We start from the raw sequence: 18,174 nt of genomic DNA, 5'->3' as shown, positions 1-18,174 counted from the left end.
TAACCACTCTGGAGAACAATTTGGAACTATGCCCAGAGAGCTCTAAAACTGCATCCCCTTTGATCCAGCAAACTGCTAGGTCTATATTGCAAAGAGATCATTAAATAGGGAAAAGAACCCACATGTACAAAAATATTTACAGCAGCTCTTTTTTGTGGTGGTCAAGAATGGAAATTGAGGAGATGCCTATCAATTGGGGTATGACTGAACAAGTTGTGGGATATGAATGCAATGGAATACTGTTGTGCTATAAGAAATGATGAGCAGGCAGATTTCAGAAAAACCTCGAAAAGACTTATATGAACTGATACTGAGTGAAGTGAGCAGAGCCTGGAGAACACTATGCAGTAACCGCCCAACTGTATGATGATCAGCTTTGATAGACTTAGCTCTACTCGGCAACACAATGATTTAGGACAGTTTTGAAAGACTTATGATGGAAAATGCTATCCACATCCACAGAAAGAAATGTGGAGTCTGAAAGCAGATTGAAGCATACTATTTTCACCTTTTGTTTGTTTTTTCCTTCTCTTGGTTTTTCCCTTTTGTTCTGATTCTTCTTTCACAACATGGTGAATGTGGAAATTCATATTAATGGGATGGCTATATTTCAATGGTATTATTTATATACTCTTCTAGGAAACTTGGTAAAATCTGTGCCATCAAAATAGTGGTTACTTCACCATTCTGCCACCCTATTACTAAATAGTAAATGTTTCTCTTTTACCCAGGAACCCTGAGGGTCTTCCCATCCCAGTTTGATTTTTTTTTTTTTTTGATTAAAGGAGCCATCCTTTGCATAACTTAAAGAAGCCTATTCATTGAATGGATGTATCTCACTCAAAGTAAGATTGTGATAAGACCTTAGCCTGAAAGGACCAGGGTGTCACATTGCATCCTGGGCGCTCTCCAGTCCTGATGCATATCAGATCACTGGATCCAGATGGTTCAGGAGGAGAAAGTGAGGCTGGTGACCTTGCACAGCCCTCCCTCACTCAAATCAAAGTCATCTTGATATCATAGTCCTCTTCGAGAACGAAGGACAAACACAACAACAATGTGGAAATATGTTTAATATGATTGTATGTATGTAGCCAATATCAGGGAATAGGGAGGGAAGGAAGGGAAGGAGGAAGGGACAAAAATGTTTGGAACTCAAAGTCTTATAAAGTGAATGTTGAAGACTTTCTTTACATATAATTGGAAAAAAATAAAATACTATGAACAAAAGATTGACTGGAATCTTGAGGTTAATACCTTGCAGATCGGAATGTTCTTTCAAACAGAAGAAGCATAGAAGTCAGCTAGGCCATATTTATTTATTTATGTTTTAGTGGTCTTGATGCTTAAAAGAAAACAAAACCCAACAGCTATTTCTCAGTATCATACCCTATTAGCAGACATCTTTCTTACAAGAGAGAAATAGTTAATGAAACTGACACTTTGATCCTATCTGAATGTGTATGATTGATCCCTGCACTGTCTCTCCTCTAAAGAAACAAAGGTAGGTATATGCCATCATCAGTGTTCTGGAGCCAAACCTGGTCAATTCATTTAGCTGAGTGATGTCTTGTGGTGTTGCTTTTCATTCACATTACTGTTATATGTATTAATAGGATCATAGATGAGCTGGAAGAGATGTTGGAGGTCATCTAGTTCAACCCCCTCACTTCACAAATGAAGAAAGTGGGGCACAGAGAGGTTCAGTGATTTGCCCAAGGTTTTCTCAGTTTTGCTTATTTTGCTGAATCAATTCATATAAACTTTTCTGAATCCTTCATATTTGTCATTTTATGGTGTAATAATATGGCAGCTAAGTGGTGCAGGGGATAGAGTGCTAGACCTGGAGTAAGAAAGACTCATATTTCTGAGTTCTAATCTGACCTCAGACACTTATCAGCTGTGTGACCCTGGGCAAGTCACTTAATCCTGTTTGCCTCCGTTTCTTCATCTGTAAAAATGAGCTGGAGAAGGAAATAGCAAAGTACTGCAATATCTTTGCCAGGAAAACCCCAAATGGGGTCGCGAAGAGTTGGACACAATTGAAATAGCTGAACAACAAGTAGTGCAATAATATTTCTTTATATTCACATACCATAAGATGTTCAATCAATGAGTATACATCTTGTTCCTCATCTTTTTAGCACCACAGAAAGCCAGTGAAGTATTGATTCATTGTGTTCTGTTGTGTGACTTTTTAACTTTGGAACAGTCTCTGCTATCAAAGAATCTATAGATCTCTTGGAGAGAGGAAACATACCTTTTGTGGTTAATAATTTGAAAATTTACACAAAGTTTGTACCACCTGATTCTTCACTTGCTGACCTGTGGCTTTGTATAGTCTGAGGAGCACAGAATAAAAGTGAGTTAATCAGGGCTGGCTTCTAGGAGGAGGTGAGTTGTGGGCAGAGCTTTCCAAGAGGTGGAAGAACTTAGTACAGGGGTGAGAAACCTGTGGCCTGCAGCAAAGGGCTGAACTTGAGGACCTAGAGGCCCACATGTGGCCTCAAGGACGCAGGGTCCCCACCCTGGCTTAGTACAAGGGCAAGCCATTTCCTTGCCAAGCCTATACCTGGCATAGCCCCTATCCACAATATAATATTATTGTGACCTGAGGTAAATTATTATTTTTGATTTGTAGAGTATTCTCATATAGTATCTTGCTGTTTTCACAACTACTCAGTAAGGTAGGCAGAGCAGAGATAAGAAGGAGCACAGATTTTGAGGTAGACAGAAATTTAGAGATCACTGGATCCAATCCCCTCATTTTACAATTGGGAAAACTGAAATCCAGAAAGGTTAAATTACTTGGCATATAGGGAAGGGGAAACTCTGGGTCAGATCTTCTGATACAAACTCCAGAATGCTTTTGCTATACCTACAAATAAAAATCAATATTTTACAAATAAATTGATAGGTTTAGAGGTGGATGGGAGGTTTGAGGGTATGGAATCTATGCCCTTTATTTTACAGATGAGGAAACTGAGGAACAGAGAAGTTCCATGACTTGCCCAGGTTCACACAGCTAGGAAATGGTTTTGAGGTAAGATCTGAATCCAGGTCTTCCTGATTCCAAGTCTAGTAATAAAGTTGGAAAGTGACTTAGAGACAATCCATCTGAAACCCCTTACTTTCCACAATAAGAAAGCAAGGCTTTGGGAAGATGAACAGCTTGTCTTTGCCATGCAGGGTTAAAACTGTGACAAAATCCCAGGCCTCTCAATTCCTTGGCAGCTATTTGCACTATGCTCATGGCTCCAGGGAATAAGTAAGCAAGGCTTTTCAGCTGAATTTCTACCTCTGGGATTCTCTATGGTCCCCATTAATTTCAGGAGCCCAGGTTAGGATTTGGGATAAATCCCTGGTTTTCTTGTGTGGAAATGCAAATATTATACCACAATAAAAACAAAACAGTAGCCTGCCCCATAAAGCCTTTTGTGAAAGCCAAACAGAGGCAGAGAAGACCCAGGAGGGTGAAAAGGTAATCTCATTAACCTCCTTTCTGCTTCCACCACTCTCCCTAACAAATTTTGGCTACCTTAACCCTTACGTTGCCGATCTCTCATTGCTTTTCTACTTGGGCTCCATCGGGATTTTTCCATCTCAGGGGCACCAATCCTAAAACAACAGGTCTCTCTGCTCCTGTCCACCTCAGCTTCCTAGTTCTTGCCATCCCAATACTTTGCCTGGGGAGGGAGGGTTGGCCAGGGCTTTCTTCTCCATTTCAGAATCTCAGAGTTGGAATTGACCTTAGAGGCTATTTAATCTGAAGTATATGGACTGGAATCTTCTTTATACCATCCCAGGAGAGTAGTGATGCAATCTCTCATTGAAAACCTTCAGTGACATGGAACTTATAACCCATTCAGGAAGCTGATCCTTTGTTACAACGTTGTAATTGTGGAAAAAGTTTTTCCTTTTATTGAATCTCCAACTGCCTCTCTGCAGCTACCCCCATTGCTCCAAATTCTGCCAAAGAGGGTCCAAAGAAAGAAATTCTAAACTCCTTTCTAATGAGTTAGAATTAAGTTAGAATTTCTAGCTTCAGACTTTCAAATACTTGAAAAGAGCTAGAACCCCTTCACCTCCTTGGCACCCTTCTCACCAAGATTTCTCTAATTTCAGTGGATCCTCATTTGGCATAGCAATCACCCTGATCATCCTTTGCTGGGCCTATTCCAGATTGCCAATGTCCTTCCAAAAGTATGAGTCCCAGAGCTGATCATAATTCCCCAAACGTTCTCTGTCGGCAGAGGACAATGCTGCTATCACTCTCCTTGGTCTGAATTCTAAGACTCCCTCAATGAAGCCCAGATGGAGCCAATATCAGCTGTTTTGGCTGCAGAGTCACAGTATGGACCCAAATCAAGGTTGCAGCACACTAGACATCATTTACTGACAGAACTCAGAATCCTAAAGCCCATTGGGAGAGGACTCCCTTCTTGTTGGTAGAGAGCAATGTCAAGTACCCGTAGGAAGGGCAAGGGTGGAATTGGCAGAGTGGAAGACAGGAGAGCATCAGGCTGTTCAGTCTCTTCACATCTCCTGAGTCTCTTGCCAACTCTAGTCTGCTTCTCATGAAGGCATGAGGCATCGCTCTCCACCCATGAGGAGAGAGTCCCCTACCATTGAGCTTTTGGACTCAAGTTACACAGCAATGGTCATCTAATTATGCTTTCCCTGATTTATTTTACACATATATCCTGCTCACATTTTATCTTATTAGACTAAGTTTAGAGTTCTGGCTTGTCAAGACATTTTTTTTGGACTTTAACTCTGTTGGTTATCCCTCGCTTTGTGTCCTGTGTGAAAGGAATCTGATACCAAGATCTTCATTGAAATCATTGGTAAATAATTGGTAAAAATATTAAGTGGGAGCCAAAGTGGAATCTTTCTTCTTATCATCATCACCTACAACAACTTTGGACCAAATGATATGCTCCATTGTGAGAAGTATCAAGCACTGTCAAACTTCAAGGTCTTACCCCTGTTTTTTATCTCTGATAGTATCTTCCTTTTACTCGCTTAGAAGTCTATTTGTCTCTGTCTCTGTATTTCTCTCTCTCTCTCTCTCTGTATATATATATATATATGTATGTATGTATGTATTTCTGTTTTTGTCTCTGTCTCTGTTTCTCTCTGTGTCTCCATATTTCTTTTTCTCACTCTTTTATGTATATATGTATATGCATGTGTATATATACTTTTCTGTTTTTGTCTCTATTTCTCTCTGTATGTGTCTTTTTGTATTTCTTCTCTCTGTCTCTCTCTGAGAACCACCCCTACCATATTGTCTTATATGGTAGAAAAAGCACTAGAGGAGGGGATTGTGGGAGGATAGTGCAAGTGAGGAGCCCAGATACCCCATAAACCTCCCAGAAAAGCTTTAAAAAATGTACCAGTTAAAAAAGGAAGAAGAAAAATCAAATGTAGAGTCCTCCAACCAGTCTTTCACAGAAAGATGGCTGGAATTCTTTGTTAACTCTGAAGTAAATAAACAAAGATAGGTGGAAGGTTTTGTACAAAACAGACCTTTGGTAACAATGGAGCCCAGTGTGAGTGAGGAGCTGAGGTGGGAGCTCTGGAGCCCAATGGTTAAGAGAAAGCTCCCCAGGAAAAGCCCAACTTTGGGATAGTTGAAGCCCCATGGCAAGAGCCAGCTCAGAGGCAGCCCAAGAGTCCTGGGGCAAAAGCCCAGTAAGAGGGCAGAACCAGAGAGCCTAACTTGGGAGTACTTCCAAGTCCTGTGATAAGAATCTGAGAGGAGAGAACCCCAGGGCTGCATCAAAAGAAAAAGGGAGAAAGGTCCCAAAAAGCTATAAGAGGGGGTAGAACAGGAGTCTCTACAATAGAAAAAAAGGCCTTAGAGGATGTGGGAGAGTTGGAACACTAATTCATTGTTGGTGGAGCTGTGAGCGCATCCAACCATTCTGGAGAGCAATTTGGAACTATGCCCAAAGGGCTACAAAAATGTGCATACCCTTTGACCCAGCAATATCGCTACTAGGACTATATCCCCAAGAGATCATAAAAATGGGAAAGGGTCCCACATGTACAAAAATATTTATAGCAGCACTCTATGTAGTTGCCAAAAACTGGAAGTCAAGGGGATGTCCATCAATTGGGGAATGGCTGAATAAATTATGGTATATGAATGTAATGGAGTACTATTGTGCCATAAGAAATGATGAACAAGAAGACTTCAGAGAGGCCTGGAAGGACTTATATGACCTGATGCTGAGTGAAAGGAGCAGAACCAGGAGAACTGTATGCACAGCAACAACCACAGTGTGTGAGAGTTTTTTCTGGTAGACTTAGATTTTTGTAATAACACAAGAACTTCTGAAAAAAAAAAAAAATCCCAATGGTAGACCTCAAGGCAAAATGCCTTCCACACTCAGAGAGAGAAATATGGAAGTCACTCACATAATGTAGCAGATCATGTTTGTGTATGTGTATCTGTTTGTGTATCATGTTCTGATTTGTTATACGGATTCTTTCATTTATCTTAGTCTGACTACATAGCATGACTATAGTGAAAATATACTCAATAGGAAAGTATATGTAGAATCTATACAGAATTGTATGCAGTTGTGGGGAGGGAGGGAGGTAGTGGGGGGTGGGTGGGGAGGGATAAAATCGCAATTGTATGGTAGTGATTGTTAAACATTAAAAAAATAAAAAAATTAAAAAAAAAATAAAAAAAAATTAAAATAAAAAAAAATTAAATTAAAATAATGAGAAAAAAAAAAAAAGAAAAAGAAAAAAAGGCCTTAGTGGAAGGTTTGCCAGAGTCCCTGGCCACACCAGATGAAAGATCATGAGTAGCAAACTGACAGTCTCATCCCAGAACAGTATCTAGGAAGCCTGGCTAGAGCTACAACAGAAGATATGATTGGGCAACTCCTTGTAGAGATTGGGGCTTAGTCTTAGTCAATGCCCTCAGCATCAGCCATAGCCTACCTAGGCCATCCAGGAGTTTTTAAAGGCTCTTGTGCAGGTATCCCCATCCCAGAAGTGAGACTGCTGCTATCTATGTATCTATCTATCTATTTCTCTAGAAAAATGTGTTATTTAAATAATTGAATATTAGAAATGTACACTGAACAAACCATAAGTAAATTCTCGAAGGAAATAGGAACTCCAGGACCAGGTGGATTTATAAGTGAATTATATCAAGCATTCAAAGAAAAATTAATTGCATAATTATGTAAACCAGTTGCAAAAATAGGAAAAGAAGGAATCTTTCCAATCTTTTTCCATAATAAAAATATGGTCTTATTACTTAAACCAGGAAAAAACAAAGCAGAGAAAGAAAACTACAGACTAGTATCCCTAATGAAAATTGACAAACATTTTGAAAAAAAAAGTAACAAATGGGCTATGGCATATTAGAAAAAATCTTATACACTACGATTAACTAGAATTTATACCAGGAATGAGAATTGGATCAACATGAGGATGACTATAATTAAACGAAGATTATAAATAAACCACACAAAACAACAAATAGTAAGAACCAAATGATTATATTGGCTTTGATTTTGATTATAGATGACTTTTGATAAAATCCAACACTTGTTTCTGCTAAAAACACTAGAAAGCATAAAAATAAATAGAACTTTGCTTAATATAGTAAACATTATTTATCTAAAACCAAAAGCAAATATTACATGTAATAGAGAGAATTAGAGGTCTTTCCATTAACATTAGATGTTAAGCAAGAATGTCCATTATCACAACTACTATTGAACACTGGACTAGAAAAGTTTCCTAATAATAAGACAATGACTTGGGATGAATATGGTTCCAGAATTAGATCAGGGGAGTAGGGAGGAAAATGAGTACATCTAGGGCCAAGGCTGTTGTCAAAGCTATGGAAGAGATGACCAGATATCCCGAGTCTAGATTGAAGTGAAGCATGGCTGAGGCTAAATGACATCTCCAGCCCTAAAAATTTGTCTATCTTTGTCTGTCTTTTACTATACCAGGTATAGTTTTAATCTATCAAGCAATATTTCTTGAGCACCAAACATGTGCAAGTGCAGCTAATATAGGAGTTACAAAGATATACATAATCTGTAAGTATACTATATATAGTTAATCCATTTTTTTTTCAAAAAGAGAGATGTAAAGGACCTTTAATCTAGCTCCGACATTTTATGTTCTAAGACCTCTTCCAACTCTAGTGGTTTGAGTCTATGAATCTAAGTTCATTTAAGTTCTCTCTTATAGAACAAAGGATTCCTGAGAAGAAATTGCAAACATTTGAAAAACCCCCTGGCTAGTTCCTTTACCCCAGATAGTTGGCATGGAAACTGTTTGTTGGGTTTAGATCCTTTCTGAAACATTGCCTAGGTCCTCAGTTTTCTATGTTGGCAACTACCCATGGACCTTTCTCCTGCCCTGGGCTCATCAGAATCATTGAGCAAGGTTCAGTGTGCCAAAGGTTAACAAAAAAAAAAAAAAAAGATACCACCAGGAGAGGATGGGGTTCCCTGGTACTGGGTTATTGCATCAGCTCAGAGTCCATAGACCTTGGACAGAGCTTGAGCCCAATAGGGGGAGGCAGCAGTTACCTGCTGTGAGCTGCTTTTCTACACTGGTTTTTCCCTATATCTTTTATTTTGTTTTTATATTTTAAGAGATCATAGGATTTGGAGGCAAATTGTTTCTTTTTACAGATGAGGAAACTGAGGTTGAAGGGGGCAATGACTTTCCCATGGACACAAAGGTAGTAGGTAATAATGAATGACAAGAGGCAAACTGCAATTCTAACATAGGACCTGTTGTTCTAAATCCAGGGGTCTTTTGTTATCATCATATTTTAAATCATCATTGTAATCAATCAAATGGAAACTGATGAACTTGGATGCTTTCTATGGGCTTCCAGTGCTCTTATGTTGCCCCCTCCTCACCCTGTCTTCTGTGACAGCCTTTCAAGAGAGTGAAGTAGAAAGATCACAAGTTAGAGGAAGTGTAACTGATAAGTTACTTAACTTCTTAGTCTTAGTGTTCTCATCTGCAAAATGGGAATAATGCTTTCATTTTATATCTCACAGGGTTGTTGTGAAGAAAATGATGCTTTGTAAACCTTATAAGGTTTATAAGGTACCTTATTAAATATTATTGTTGTTATCATGATACCTCTTTTCCTTTCTGTCAATATTCCATAGATTTTCACAAAACTTCAGAGCAGGAAAGGACCTTTCCTTCCCTTTCCTTCCTTCCCCCCTTTTCTCCTTTCTTTCCCCTCCCCTTCCCTGCCCTCCCCTCCCCTTCCCTTTTATCCTCCTCTCCTTCCACCCTTCTCCTTTCTCTTGGGCAGTCTGTAACAGACCTGTTCTCAAAACAGTTTTTCCTAGCAGAGTTCAGGTCACTTGTAGAGCTCCATGGATGTTTCTGTTAAAATCTTTGTGCAAAACTAGCTCATTAAATTTCATGATTTGTGCAAAAGATGAACAATATAACTGCATATATAAAATTCTGAACTCAATTTTTAGAACTTGTTATTAGAACTGACTTAAGGCATTTGTATCCCATTAGCATAATTTATATTTGACATATATAATCATCTGATCTTGTTGCTTTCTCAAAAAGAATTTTACTTCAGTTTTTTTATTTTAGCTGCTCATTCCCACCTTATGAGCACATAGGTAACAACACTCTTTATAAGGAGATGACTTCTATGCCTAAGTTTGATTGCCACACAAATTAATTTACCTGAGAGATGCTTATTTTACTCTAATTTTAACAAAAGACATGGGATAGGATGTGTAAGTAGACTAAGTAAATAATTTCAAATTATATCAAATGAGTTATCTGTAGGAAAACATGTTCAAATGAAATGGATATTACAGTCATGTAGACTATTGTTCTTAAATATAAGGACATATTCAAGGTAATTCTTGTGTAATTTGCTCGTATTTAAAAACATGCTCTATATACAAGTTTATTTTAAGGACCTAATCTTACACACAAACATACAACTACTAGCTGGTAGATGACAAGTCCAAGTACTCATCCACTTAGTACTTAGATATATGGAGTGTTCTGAGAGGGCTAGCACCTCTGGTGTGAGGGCTTACTGAGCCCTTTTCAAGGTTGCTCATTAACCTTTGGTATCCACCTGATTCACCCAAGTCTCACCTGTGGCTCTAAGAAGGTATACATGTACAACAGGCACAGCCCAGTAAATTCTTGGCCAATAGGCTAAACTAGGCTGAGGGTAACTGACAGGCCTCCAACCTATCTGTGAGTTAGGGGGTGTCTACCCCAAGCATGTGAAGAATAGGAAGATGAGAACAATTTGTTCAACAGCCATGAAGGTGGCTGAAGCAGGTGTTGTGGAGCACTTAGAGCTTGGTCAGACATGAAGACACCAAGGTCATCTGGGGCACCCCAGCCCATTGCCAGGCATGTTGACTTTTTTACTGCTGACTCAAGAAGAGAGAGTGAGGCTGAAGACTGTCTCACTTTAATTCAATTTATGTACAAGTCAAGACATAACCTGTGATATCATTGGTTCTCTACGAAAACAAAGTACAAACAGCAACAACAGTTGTTGGAAAGGACTATAATTCAGGCTGAATAACTTAAATCTTACATACTTGCATCTTATTAAAGTAACTTAGATGTATTCCAACTTTAGTCTATTAGACAAAAGTATGATATGTTCATGTCTTCTATGGACTACCTGCCATGATTATAGAAATCTGCCTTACAAGAAAAAAGAGGAATAAAATTATAATAAGAGGGAAATGCTCCCCCTAGCTTGATGTCAATTCCAGGCAAGAACAACCACATGTACTGACAGAATATCACGGCCAAGCTCAGAATTAGCCAGGTGGGACAATTTTCTGTTCAAGAGAAATGTAACACTGGGGAAATTGAATCAGAGGAGTCCTCCCTCAGTCCATGCAAAAAGTCACTCTTTTGACTTTTCCCTGAGACAGAAATCCTCCTGTAGCAGTTCACAAATGTTGCTCCCATAGGACTGCTGGCATTATGGTTCATTGACTCAATGTCATTTCTGATAATCATGCTTGGAATCAGACTGAGAATGTCAATCACAGTCCCTTAAGTTTTAACTTTAAACAGCAAGTTTCATTAACCATAGTTTAATACTAGAGTCAGTAATACTCTCATGCTGTTAACAATAAATATTACAGATTGACCTCTTAAGTCCTTAAGACTGGAGTATGTTAAGATTAGGTTGACCCAAGATATAACTTCAATACACACTATTCTAGGTATAACTTCATATTTTTCATAATCACAATCATCCCATATAGTGCTACTATAAATGCAATTTTGTAAAAGAGTGTTAGTAATACAAGAGGAGATCTCATTTTCTCAGTAATTACATTCTGATGTTTCATTCTTGGTAGAGTAATAAGTCACAGGATGGGTGGAGGGGCTAACTCTCTGGGTCAAAACACCCAAAGTCACCTTCTTTCTCCGTTCTTAAAATAAAAGGTTTGCAAAAGCCGGTATGGCCAAATGTTAATGCCACAGGGCACTTAAAATCTTCAGAAGATGAGAGATTTTGCTACCAAGTGAAGATGTGGCTTTAACACAGCTAAATAAATTTAGGTAGAACTTACTCTCTTATCATAATTTGATTTGTAGTCTAGCATGCTATTAAGCTAATTCTTTCACCTCAGAATCTTGCAGCTCTCAGGTGTAACATTATAGAGACTTGTACCATGTTACCAGCAGTGCTGAAACAAACTTAGGATTGTGTCCAAATAACAAGTCTCAAATATCTTATTAGACAAAACAATGAAGAATTTTTTAAAACCATTGTTATAATCCTAATGAAATAAAACACTTAATGAAATAGCACTTTTCTTATTCTTAAATTTATTTTATGGACTAAAACTAGCATTTCTATAACATAGTATAATAAAATTATTACATATGAATATGCAAATCTACTATCTAAAACTTGCTATTCCTTTTAAATATACCACAAAGTTATCACAAATTTTTTTTGCTTTTTTTCTTCCCTCAGCAAAATACTTTTTTGGCAATTTAATTGTGACGGCATAGAATATATGAATTAATTTGGATAAAATTATCATTTTTATTATATTGGCCCTGCCTTCCCTTGAACAATTAATATTTCTCCAATTATTTCAATCTGATTTTATTTGTATAAAAAGTTTTTTTAAAAATAATTTTGTTTTATATAAACAAATCTTGAATTTGTTTTGGCAGGTGTACTCCTAGGTGTTTTATATTGCCTAGAGTTATTTTTAATGGGGTATCTTTTATTATCTCTTCTTACAGAGTTTTGGTTGTGCTATATAGGAATACTGGTGATTTATGTGGATTTACTTTTTATCCTGCTACTTTGCTAAAATTTTAATTGTTTCAACTAACTTTTAAGTTGAATCTTTGAGATTTTCCAAGTATATTAAGAGATTGTTGTTATTACCTCATCCTCTGTTCTGATTCCTTCCATTTCTTTTTCTTTTCTTATTGCTAGGATTCCAATACGATATTGAATGATGTTGGTCATAGTGGGCATCTTTGTTCCACACCTGATCTAACTATTCTAAATATTTCTGCAGTATCTTGTTGTAATCTTTTAGCTCGTATTTTATTTGGGATTTTTGTATCTATATTCATTAATTAAATTATTCTATTATTCTCTTTCTCTGTTTTTACTCTTCTTGGTTTAGGTATCAATGTCATATTTCTTTAATAAAAGGAGTTTGGTGGGATCCCTTCTTTACCTATTATTCCAAATCATTTATTTAATATTTGGAATTAGTTGATCTTTAAATGTTTTGTAGAATTCATTTGTCAATCCATCTGGTCCTGGTGCTTTTCTTTTAGGAAGCTCATTTATGGTTTGTTCAATTTATTTTTTTCTAAAATAGGTCTCTTTAGATATTTCCTTTTCTGCTAATCTAGGCAATTTATATTTTTGTAAATATTCTTCCACTTCACTTAAATTGCTAAATTTATTGGCATATAATTAAGCAAAATAACTCCTTATAATTGCTTTAATTTCTCTTTGTTAGTGGCATGTTCACCCTTTTCATTTTTGATACTAATGATATTGAAGAATGAGTGGATTAAAGAACAAATCGTAGAAATAATAAATAATTTCATTAAAGAGAGTGACAGTAATGAGACAACATATCAAAACCTATTGAACACAGCAAAAGCAGTGATTAGAGAAGCATTTATATCACTAAATGCTTACATCAATAAAATAGAGAAAGAGCAGACTAATGAATTCGGTATGGAATTAAAAAAAAAAACAGAAAAAGAACAGATTAAAAATCCTCGATTAAACACTAAATTGGCAACCCTAAAAATTAAAGGTGAGATTAATAAAATGCAAAGTAAAAAACCATTGAATTACTAAATAAAACTTGGAGTTAGTTTTACGAAAAAACAAAATAGATAATTGGTTAATTAGATTTTTTTTTAAAAGTGAAGAAAACCATTATTATAGTCTTATCATTAAATCATTAGTTAGCATCTTTCACACAACTCTTTAAGAACTGAGTTTATAACCTAACAGTTGTTGCTGTTAATCCTTCATTCTTGAAGAATACCAGTGACATCTCAAAGTGGTATCTTGATTTGTGCTTAAATCTGATTTAAGTGAGTCAGAGCTATTCAGAGTTGTCAACCTCACTTTCTCCCTCAGTCATCAAAGTCCACAGGCAGAGAAAATGTCAAGACAAGTGGGAATGGCCCAGGATGCATGGGTGACCTTGACTTTTCTAAATTAAGGTCTTTCCCAGGTCTCAGTTTGTCTGAGGCAATGTCCATTCAATGACTAAAGGCTAGGTAAGAATTGAGACAAAAGATGGCCCAATTTCCTACCACAAACATATTAATCTGGGAGGGGAAGATCCTCCAGTTTCTGGCTAGAATAGAAAATAATTGTCATTTTGCAGTCATTCTAAGCCATCAGAATCTAAATAATGATGCCCTAAGTGGAGAAGGGGACCACATAAGGGAGGAAGAAGAAGAAAAAGAAGAAGAAGAAGAAGAAGAAGAAGAAGAAGAAGAAGAAGAAGAAGAAGAAGAAGAAGAAGGAGAAGAAGAAGAAGGAGAAGAAGAAGAAGAAGAAGAAGGAGAAGAAGAAGGAGGAGAAGGAGAAGGAGGAGGAGGAGGAGGAGGAGGAGGAGGAGGAGAAGAAGAAAGAAGGAAGGGAAGGAAGGGACTTCTGCTTAGATTGGCAGATCAGGTTTCTAGGGGGCAGCTACTACTATTCTCAGGGTTCTAGGGATAATTTTCAGAGACTGTGCTTTTCCTACTGTAGGTCCTGAGTGCCAAATACAATAGTCCCCAGTGATAGTCATCTAATAGACTACCTGGAGGTAGACACTACCACTTTACCCACTTCGTAGATTAGTAGTAAATCTTGAGATAAAACAACTTGTTTCAAGATCAGACCAATCTCAGATTTCCTGAGATCAGAATATATAACTCAGGTTTTCCAGGCCTATGCATTTTTTTCAAAATTATATCTTAATGTCCAATAGTAGAGTAAATTCTAACTTAACACAACTATCTTACCAGGAGATCATATCCCCCTTAAAAGGAACCCAGAATAAAGTTAATCACATCTGGATCTATTTAGATAAATGGTATCATGCTGAATCTTAATTCCTTTTTAAAATTTTGTTTACCAGCTAATGTACTGCAGTCTGATCTACCATAATTATCCTAATAAGGGGATATTGGATCCCCTATTATGTGGAATAGGATCCACACTTGGATCACATTCTAATTTAGTTTTAGGACATGTTTCAACTATGTCAAATCTGGCTTTTATAATGGCAACATTTAAAAATCTCAAAAAAAAATTCTGGCAGTTCATGAAGATTGAGAACTCATCGTTATCACTTAGCTCATTCTTAAAGACACATGGTGGCACTCACCACTCTCCATAATTTTTTTTCTATTTACTTTCAAATCACCCAAAAAGTCATTGATCAAGTCCCTGTCCCCCACCTTCTCACTGGTCCTGAGGGTGAGAGATAGGGTGTGTGCAGTGGGGGTGACGGGAGGCAGCTTTGAATTCCCTTCCTTCTGCTTCCTTTCCCCTGCTTATTTCAATGAAATCCAAACCTTTCTTTTAAACTGTTATTTTAAACTTCCTTTTACCTGCTCAATTCCTAAGTTTCTGTATTTCAATAGTTCCCCATACTATTTATAGAACTGAATTGTCCTCTAGCGCAAAACGTTGTTAGTCAAAACTCTTGACTTACTAAACTATAATTTCCTAAACTGTATGGTTCATTTCAACTCAGGTAGCTTTTTCACTAATTTTCCTATAAGAACTAAACTCTGTTAGATTATTGCTTAATTGGTTACAATTCAGGTCTGGGCCATCTTGAGTTCATGACTCAGGAGGAATCTAATTTACACCTTTGGGACATCATTGGTTCTCTTCAAGAACAAAGGATGAACAATCTGTGACTGGGAACCAACCTACTGTTTGAGTTAGGGCAATTCTATCTGCTCCTCCTCCTCCTCTTTTCCCTCTTCCCTCCTCCTCCTCCCCCTCCTCCTCTTGGCACATGTGCTCCTTTTTTCCACTTGGGGCATCATATCCTTACATGAGGATGCTCAGTCAAATTGTTTGTAGTTTTTAACATATCTTGGGGCTTGGGGCTAGGTTTTTAATTTTAATTTTAATTTATTTTTTGGTAGCCCCAAATTTGTGTAGCAGGTTTGCTCCCCATTAGATTACAAGAGGATTTAGGTATAAGAAAAGAGGAGTGTGCTACAGAAAGGAGACTAATGGAAGCTGTGCTAGGAGGTAACTTAGGAACCTGTTGAGCCTTCTCTGAAATCCCCAATAACATTTAAAAATCCAATAAAGGGACATTTGCAATCAGGTTTGCTTATGAGAACCAATTTAGAAGCTCCAGTAGCTAGCAAATAGTCATAGTATGTGCCCCCAAGGGTGATACGGAGTTTAATATTTTGGGAAAAAGAATGGACTGGGATAACTGGGACTAGGAAATCAGGTACTAAAAAAAACAAAAAAAATACTTCTTCAAAACCCACAGTTCCTAGCCCTACTCAGCATTGTTTCTTTGGGAACCTCTAGATCCATTCCTTTTTGACTTCTAAGGTTCCTAGGTGACACAGTGGATGGAGCCCTGGATCCGGAGTCAGGAAGATTCATCATCCTGAGTTCAGATCTGGCCTCAGATATTTACTAGCTGTGTGACCCTGGGCAAGTCATTTAACCCTGTTTGCTTCAGCTGCCTCATCTGTAAAATGAGTTGAAAAAGGAAATAGCAAAACTATCTTTGCCAAGAAAACTCCAAAGGGGGTCAGGAAGAGTTGGATATGACTGAAACATGACTAGACAACTACTGAAAAATCTATTCCCTTTTTGACTTCTAAGGTCCCTTTGTTTTTTAATGTAGCCTTGAGCAATGTGAACTTTGTTCCTAAAGTAAAAACGCTCTCACAATACCCAAGGTTTAGATACAGTCTGTGGCATAGTCTATACAATGACCTCTTTAATGGAAGCTGTCTGCTTAGGGATCTCAGAGACAACCCACACAGGAGCAAGAATGATTTGGTCTGAAACAGGCTGCTCTGGGGCTATCACAGTTTGCTCCTTCTCCTCCTGTCTGTCCCTCTCTTGTTTTTCCTTTTCTTATTTTTCTTTCTCTCTGCTTTCCTAGCCAAGTTAGACAATGCCCTTAAACTGACATAGGCATCTCATGCAATCCAGGATATCCTTTATAGAAATGTCTTCTTTTTTCAGGCAAAGATTGATTATGGGATCTAATTTCATATACTTTTGCAAAGTCTATCATAAAATGATTAAGATTCTCACACTCCTGCATTGTCTCCTGGAACTTATTCCAGTTCTCTGGACATGCTGCACAGTCATTCATACCCTTAGGCAATGATTGCCTGACCTGCTATAATCTGATAGTCATTTGGTTTATTGGGATCCCAATAAGGGTCATGTAAAGGGAAGATCCTTGAGGTCAGAGACGTCTCCTTCCACTGGAGCCAACCTATTTGTTGCTTCTATGATAGCTTATCTCTCTCTTGAGGAGAGAAGAGTTATCATTAAATCAGTTACATCATCCCAACTAGTATTATAAGCTTTCAAAATGGCTTCAAAGTGATCTATAACTGCTTCAGAGTTCTCATCTAGTAATGTTTCTTCTCTAGATAGAAAGGTCCAAGGGATTAAAAGATTGGTGTTGTCACATTGGACCTTTGTACTAATGGCTTTTTGAAGGGAAAAAAATGCCATCGGATCATTCAAATTCATTTAAAAGATGTGTTAATTTTCCCATCTAATTCTCTCTGTGTGTATGTGAATATAAATGTGAAGTAGGAAAATTTGTGAGACATACACAAAGACCATGAAGGCAAGGTCTCCCCACCAGCTATTTGCTTAATATTTCAGTAGCAGCCTGAGGGTTTTATTTCTCCTTATCAGGTAAAGTACCTCTTCTGCTTGAGGAAAAAGTTAGTTTTTTTTTAGTTCAATTTCCTGAACTGAGCTTGTTGAATGACCAATAGAGATACAGTCTCTGAGAATGCCTTTTTACAGTTTCAATTGTTTTTCTGGAGTCTCTCTCTCTCTTCCTAAATAAATTAAAGAAGTATCATGCAGCCCCACTGATGAAACTACAGCTAGAACAAAGATAACCATGCATTTATTACCACACTCCCATGCTGATCAGACCATGATGGGAAACACAGTCCCCTTTATACCAGTAGTGAGATATAAATCACTGTGCTCTATATTCCTCTAGCACCCCAACTAAGAGAGCAGTTAGTGATATTTCACTAGAGCTCCACAATTCTCCAAGAAAAAACCCACTGATAATAGAATACTGATAATAGCTAGAAATATTGGGGATTTCTCAATTCTCCAAAAATCTTGGAGAACACCAATGGAAGAAAGAAAACTGGTGCCCACTTTTCTAGTAGAAATGTTGGAATATTCTCAGTTTTTCAAGCTTGAAAAAACATTAAAACCTGGTGCACACTCAAATCAGCCTCCTCATTATCTTCCAATTTTATTTGGAGTGATCTTCTTTGAAAGAATTCCCTTCAAAGGCAGTCCAGGGAATATACCCAGGTTTTTATTGCCAATTATTTGTGTGTTTGCAAAGTTACAACTTTTATTACAAAAAATATCCCCAGTGG

Source organism: Notamacropus eugenii, chromosome 1, assembly GCF_028372415.1.
Source record: "Notamacropus eugenii isolate mMacEug1 chromosome 1, mMacEug1.pri_v2, whole genome shotgun sequence".
NCBI classification, from domain to species: Eukaryota; Metazoa; Chordata; class Mammalia; order Diprotodontia; family Macropodidae; genus Notamacropus; species Notamacropus eugenii.
This window is presented reverse-complemented; position numbering follows the sequence as displayed.